The sequence below is a fragment of the Brassica napus genome, chromosome C7, assembly GCF_020379485.1.
Source record: "Brassica napus cultivar Da-Ae chromosome C7, Da-Ae, whole genome shotgun sequence".
NCBI lineage: Eukaryota > Viridiplantae > Streptophyta > Magnoliopsida > Brassicales > Brassicaceae > Brassica > Brassica napus.
In genome coordinates, this window is record NC_063450.1 from 14226366 (window position 1) to 14234600 (window position 8235).

Here is an 8235-nt window from a genome sequence, read left to right on the forward strand (position 1 = left end):
ATTTATCTTGTCATCTTTTTCTGAATTCTTAAAGTGAGTGTGCTAACGTGGTTTAAATCCCAAGGCCCATAGCTAGTCGTTTCATGGTTATCGTTATTGAGAAAATTGGGTTTGTTTGGTTGGATGATTGAGTGCTTGCGTAATGAGTAAATAAGGCTTCGGCTGAGTGTATTACCCTGTTTGTTGCATTCATGTAGAAGTACAAACCGAATATATGCTTATAACCCTACGTATGGTTATATTTTTAAGAAATGGGCAATTGGGACGATCGTTAGGCATAGCGCTTAGCGAATGATCAGACATCTTAAGAAAGGTAAGAATATGCCAAGGCCAACCCTAGGGGATGAACCATACCCAGAGAACCTCTACCATTTAGTCGAGTGTTGTGTAAGGGGATTGGGCTATGAGTTCATTTTCATTTAAAAGACTTATGATCATTAACTTGTTAGGCATGTGTTTAGAGACTAGCCATGTAGGTGGAATGATTCGCCTCGCTAAGAAATTGTCGAGTTGCTTATTCCTCATTTTGTGGCAGGTCCTAGTGAAGGCTCGGGATGATGTAAGAAAGTGGTCAGTGTGAATGAGTGGTGTTTGGGTCATATGAGTCTAGCTTTGTGTATAATTGATAGAACTATTTAAAACAACTATGTATCAAATCCTTGGTTATTAATACAATGCGAATATGTGGTTCTTCACTGATACTTGGTTAGCTCCTTGTACAGATTACCATTAGGCAGTAGGCCTCTTTTTAAGGTGGATATGGCTGTTGAGGCGTTACATCTGGGATGGATGCCTATTCCTGGTTGAAGTGAGCTATGTATCTACGCAGAGATTTATCTTGGTGTTGAAGGATTTCATATAGATTGTTGGCCGTCTTTTCTAGGTTCATTTTACTCGCAAATTGTTCTACAAAATGTTTAGTTAGAGCTGCGAAGGAGTCTACCAATCTCGTAGGCAAGGTGATGTACCATTGCAGAGCGGTTCTGGTCAGAGTTGAGCTGAAACCCTTGCACATGGTAACTTGCCAAAATTATTTTGGAATAGCTATAGTAAGCATAAGTTGCTTGTATTGAGCCACATGATTGTCTAGACCATTAGTTCTGTTATAAATTCTCATATTTGGGAAGGAGAACTTTCTCTCGACCGGGCAATCTCGTTTGTAAAGGGATGTCTGCATAGAAATCAGGAGCACTTCTTCTGATTGAAAGTGAGATACCGGTACACATTTCTATCCTTACGGACTGCTTTAGATTTCTTGGAGAAGAATTTTCCAAGTAAGTTGTTTCTACCGATTTCTTGAGTGTGGCTGCTTCATGCCTCTTCGTATTTCTATCCATGTCGGATTCATTGTTGTCTTTAATTGGTTTAGTGCGGTTTTATGTCCGCCGGTCCCTTCAGTGGTGGAGCATGTTGAGTCTTGTTATCTCCTCAAGTTAGATTATCCCAGGGGCTGCATAGGTCGGACGCGGGTTTGGAACCTGCACCGTTTCTTTCCTACAGTGTTGAGGGCTGAGTTTTCCTTCGGAGAACAAAGTTGTCGGCTTTAAGTTCCATTGTCTCTTTCAAGGTTTGATCTTTGAGATGATTTCGGGATTATCGCAGGGGTGTTGTTACTTTCTTGGGCGGTATTCATCTTGGTGATTTGCCTCAACATGGCTTTGAGCTGGGCTCAAAAGTTGGCTTAGGTCGAGGTGGCCAAAGTTTGCTCATTCTCACTTTTGGTCGTCGTCACGTAGTCCTTGTTATATCCCTTCTTCTAGTGCAAACTGTTAGTGTACAATAAATCATGGTTCTTCGTAATATTACAGAAACATGAACTTGTGCAGTAAAGCATGAAGAATGGATCAAAAGTAATGTTTTACTGATTAATAGAGCATGAGTACATTGTATTGGTCCATAAACCCTAATTCTAGTTGTATGTATCTTAATCAAAGTGTTCAATAGTCGATTCTTCTATTCTAGGGTTTAGGAGTCTTTTATTGGTTTTTGTAGTCAAAGTTAAGATTAGAACTTTCTTTTTAGTAGAATTTTTTTATTTTATCTGGAGGTAAGAGGAAATCCCGACTCAGAGACTAGATGTCATATGAAGGTCGGTGTCCTGATCAAAATATGAGGAATGAATTCCTAGCTTAATTGTCTTCAAATGAACAAAAATTTAATGATAATAATTAAAATATCAGTTATTTGACTCATCTAAGGTTCTTTTTACAATTCTTACAAAAAAAAACAGGTTCTTTTTACAACACTCAAACTCAGTAGATTGCCTACATAATCAGAACCGAACATAAAATAAAAGCTATGAATGTATTGAGCGGGACGAGATGACGCACACGGCGGACTAAAAATTGTCACCATTCGATTTACTTTTCTTGTTATTACATTTAATTAAAAAATAATGATAAAATGAAAATAAAAAGAGGTGCGGGAGAGATTTGTGGTAAACCACACTTGTGTTTGAGGCCTTCAGTAGGAAGCAAAGACGCCATATGTGGTGCGTTATAATACAAGTGTTGCCATTCAAACAAAAAAGAATAGTATATTAATAAAGTTTCTACTGTTGCGGTTATGTTTAAAGAACAAAATGAAGTCCCGCACTATCTTCTTGTTGGCCTTGAGTGGGAAGCAAAGACGCACTACAAGAACACAGCGGCATACTGAGGGAAAAAATCGTCGGTATGTCGTCGGAATAACGCTATTCCGACGACATACCGACAAAAAAAGTCCTCGGAAATAACTCCTCGGAAATTAATCTTTCTTCGGAAATCCCTCGGAAATTTCCGACGGAATTCCGAGGAAATGAATTTCCTCGGAATATTCCGAGGACTTTTTTCGTCGGAAATTCCTCGGAATATTCCGAGGAATATGTCGTCGGAATATTCCGAGGGATACACTTCCTCGGAATATTTCCAAAATTCAAAAAAAAAATTATAAATTTTTTTTTTAAATTGAAATTCAAAAATATAAAATTAAAATTGAAATAGAAAACATATTTAAAATACAAAAAATAATAAAATAGTTTTTATAAATAAAAAATGTTTTATAAATACAAAATTAGTTTTAATAAATATAAATATTTTTATAAATATGAAATCATCTTTTTATAAATACAAAATAGTTTTTATAAATACAAAAAATAATAAAATAGTGTTTATAAATTAAAAAAAATGATTTATAAATACAAAATTAGTTTTAATAAATATAAATATTTTTATAGATATGAAATCATCTTTTTATAAATACAAAATAGTATTTATAAATACAAAAAATAATAAAATAGTGTTTATAAATCAAAAAATGTTTTATAAATACAAAATTAATTTTAAAATATGAAATCATCTTTTATAAATCCAAAAAACGAATTTATATACAAAGAACGTTTTGTATATTTAAAAATAGTTTTTATAAATACAAAAATAAAAAAATAGTGTTTATAAATCAAAAAAATGTTTTATAAATACAAAATTAGTTTTAATAAATATAAATATTTTTTATAAATATGAAATCATCTTTTATAAATCCAAAAATCGAATTTATATACAAAAACGTTTTGTAAAATCGAATTTATATAAACGTTTTGTAAATACAAAAATAATAAACAATTTATAAAAAAAGTTCTAAATCAATTCAACACAACCAAATCACAATTCTAAACCTATTACACAACAAATCACAATCCTACCCAATCACCCTAACAAAAATCTATCAAAAAACTTCTAAAATCATCAAATCTACTTAAAAACCTAACAAATAGGACCTAAGAGAGTGGGATAAGGTCCTTACATGATTTGTAAAGGAATGGAAAGGATTCGCCGGAGAGATCGTCGCGAGAGAAGGTGGAGAACGCCGGAAGGAGAGAGAGATCGCCGGAGAGGAAGAAGAGAGAAATGGGGAAGAAGAGAGAAATGGGGAAGAAGATGCGGTTCGAGTTTATAAAACCTTGGGTCTGACGGATATTTTCCGTCGGAATTCCCTCAGTATTTTCAATTTCAATTTTCGCGAAATATTTGGCGGCTTGTTTGCCCGGTTAAATAAAAATATTCCGAGGAAATTCCGACGGCCACTTAAATATCCGTCGGAATTTCCTCGGAATATTTTCATTAATTCGAGGAAAAAGAATATCCTGTGCATGTATTTCTATTAATTTATATTGTTCCTCGGAATTTCCTCGGAATATTCCGAGGAAATACCAAGGAACTAGTGTTTGGGGTTTCAAAACATCAATTTTTTTTGCCGTATTTCATTTCTTATACAATTGTAATGCATACCATTGAAGATTCTTTGTATAGATGAGCATAAACCATGAAATAACAAATTTCAAAACGAATTGTAAGTATTCCCTTTACCGTTCATTAAAGTGTATAAGTGTTTCTCTTATGTTGTGGGGATTTCGTTCATACAATCGGAAAAGTGTTTATTATAGGTTAATGAACAAATTTTTGACTTCATAATGAACGTAAGACACTTAATAAGGGTTATATAGGTGTTATTCAAACCGCAAAACGTTGTTTTCGGTTTAAAAACCCTATTTCCTCGGAATTTCCTCGGAATATTCCGAGGGAATTCCGAGGAAACCCTTTTCTTCCTCAGTTCCGTCGAAATATTCCGAGGAAATTCCGAGGAACTAGTGTTTGGGGTTTCAAAACGTCAATTTTTTTTTAAACGGATCGATCGATGTATTTATGTCCAAAAACGCATCGATCGATCACTAAGATGGACCAAAGCGTAACAATGTGATCGATCGATGAGATTATCCCATCGATCGATCAAGGATATCAAGTGTTCCTCAGAATTTCCTCGGAATATTCCGAGGAAATTCTGAGGAACTAGTGTTTGGGGTTTCAAAATCTCGAATGTTTTTTTATAAACGGATCGATCGATGTATTTATGTCCAAAAACGCATCGATCGATCACTAAGATGGACCAAAGCGTAACAATGTGATCGATCGATGAGATTATCCCATCGATCGATCAAGGATATCAAGTGTTCCTCGGAATTTCCTCGGAATATTCTGAGGAAATTCTGAGGAACTAGTGTTTGGGGTTTCAAAATCTCGAATGTTTTTTATAAACGGATCGATCGATGTATTTATGTCCAAAAACGTATCGATCGATCACTATGATGGACCAAAGCGTAACAATGTGATCGATCGATGGGTATATGTCCAAAAACGCATCGATCGATCACTAGTTCGTCGGAATTTCCTTGGAATATTCCGACGGATTGATGTTTCCTCGGAATTCCGTCGGTATATTCCGAGGAAAGTCCGAGGAAACCCAAATTTTGGGTTTCCTCGGAATTTCCTCGGAAATTCCTCGGGAAATTCCGAGGATTTCATTTTCCGTCGGAATGTCCGTCAGACCTCGCATTTACGTCTACAACATTAATGTTGCTACTATGAGCGTCCTGCTGCGTCACTGGTGGGATGTTAGGTAATGTTAACTTCTTCTCCAGCAGAAGACTCCTCTTGGTACTCACTGTATCCTGAATCTCCCCATCCTCCTTTGGTTCCTCTCGTACCTTATCCAAAGGACTCTTCTCACGTCTTAAACCACAATGCGTTCGGTCCCTATCATCCTGCCTTTGATTCCTTGTTTGCTCCCAGCGAGAACTTCTATACCTTGAGCTCCCTTCTTCCACTATGTTGTTGTTCCGGTAAGAGGAAGATCGCTTGTTTCCTCTTTCAGGGACCTGAACCCACTTGGTATCATGCTCATCGTGCATTTTACCTTTTCCTTTCCCGTATTACCCTCTCGGATCCTTAACGTTCTCCTGATGGCTCACATCTTCCTTGATCACCACTCCCTTATAACTTCTTGCACGATCATCTTTCCTGCTCCCTAAGTCCTCCTTGATCTCCTTTTTCTTCACGAAACTTTTTGTACTCAGAGGACAGTGATCTTCATCGTGGCAAAGACTGGAACATATCTTGCAAAATCCAAAAAGCTTCTCATATTTCAGAGAAACTGGTGCCTCCTCCTCCTCATAGAACTCACCACCCTTAAAATCCACAGTTGTATCGAAGCATAGCTCTTTGAAGCCATCAAGCACCACCCGCATATTTCCATAATTCAGGTCCACATTCCTTGTTTCACCAATTGCAACTCCTATGCTCTGGAAAGTTGAAGTTGACCAAAACTCTATCGGGACACCTTCAACTTTGATCCAAAACGGGATCTCCGATGGGAGACTCCTTGACATCCTTGGTTGCCATCGAGCTAAAGAGAGCATCCAGTAATCAAAATGAAACGGCTGCATCTCCAACACAGTCTCGATGTCCTCATCCTTCTCAAAATGAAACTGGAACATCCGCACCTTCCATATCTTCGGGAGCATCACCAGCAAAGCTTTAACATCTTGTTCCTCCGGATTCATGCATCTCCCAATCAACGTCTTAGAGTAACTCTTGATCAAGTCTGAGTTATCAAAGTGAGGAACTGATATCTTCAACCGTTTTCGGGTCCCCTCGCCATTCTTCAAATCACCCACCTTTCCCACCAGCTGACTCTGAGTTCCCAAATCAAAAGCAAAAAGAACGAGATGTAAAATTTGTATGAGATAAATGTTGAAACTGTGATAGAAGAGTACAACCCCCATCCCCTTTTATAATAAAAACCAATACCCGTCCCTCCAATCCGAAAATTTGAATCATTAAAACCGCATCTGCCCTGAGTGATTCTTAAAATCCCAAATCGCGAATCCATTAACCAAATCAAACTTCCAAATGTTCCCTCGAAATTCAAAAACAATATCCAAACTTTCCAATCTCCGTACAAATGGGATCGTATCATGATCTCACGAAACTCCGGATCGTTTGAGAAGAATCTCGTTTTGATAACGAAACACATACCTCGAAAAATTGGGGATTGAATCTTTATATTCCACTTCCCTTCCGTTGATCTCATTGAAAGCCCTGTGCTCTGAGACCCACCCTTTGTTTTGATCCAAAAAAATCCTATTTGCCATGATTCCTTCTCGATTCAATATCCTACCGATCTTATCATTATGATAGAGATCTTCTCCAATACCTGGATCCCATCCTAGAAGCCACATCGAAACCCTAATGGAAGGTCATCGCCATCGCCGTTTTTTTTTGTCTTTATTTTTTTGTTGATTCAAATTGGGAATTGAATTTTTTTGTTGATTCAAATTATTTGGTGTAAAATTTGGACTTTAACTCATTATGTCTTTATTAGGCAAACAATTCAACCTATCCTTACTAGGCAAACAATTATGGCGCTTGGTACAGAACCCAGATTCTCTAGTAGCTAGAGTTCTAAGACGAAAATACTTCAGATGTAGCACGCCCTTGCGGCTAAACGACGCAGACAGGCCCTCATATGGATGGACGAGTATAATGGCTGTGAAACCATTAACGATGGTGGGGATCAGACAAAAGGTACACTCCGGGAATGAGATTAAAGCTTGGGAAGATTGTTGGATACCAACGATACCAGCTAGACCAATAGCACCAGTGGTTCAGATGTCAGTTCGTGATCTTATGACAGATGAACCAAAAATATGGAACTCTGAGTTTCTTGAAAACTATGTCGACCCGGAAGATATCCCCCTGATACAATCTTTGGCCATAAGTCAAGGATATCAGCGGGACAAATATTGCTGGAGCTATACTAAGAACGGGATGTACACTGTTAAGTCAGGGTATTGGGTTACCAGGAACATTCTCAATAGAGATATGCTGGACACCCAGATGGAGCCGAACATTACAAAACTCCAAACCTTTGCTTGGAAGATACAAGCTCCACCAAAATCCAAAACTAAAACTTTTTATCTGGCAAACAATCTCTGGACAATTAGCAGTAACAAGCAACCTAACACATCGTCATATGCAATGCGGCAACCACCTGCCCTAGATGCGGAGCAGATAATGAAACTATAAACCATGCCATCTTTGAATGTCCCCCAACATTACAAACATGGGCACATGCAGCAACCCCAACTCCACCATTGTTGTTCCTTAGCGCAAGCCACTATGCAAACATATACTACCTTTTTTGGAGGAAGAATGATATAGAAGACCCTGAGCAAGATAAAGACCCATATCCTTAGATTATGTGGTACATCTGGAAAGGATAAATGATAAATTATTCAGAGGAATAGACAAGAACCCTTTGGAAACTGTCCAACATGCTAAATCAGAATGCCATGCTTGGTTCGAAGCAAACATCAAACAAGAACAAGAAGTTACACAAAACCATGAAAAGAGAACAAATTCT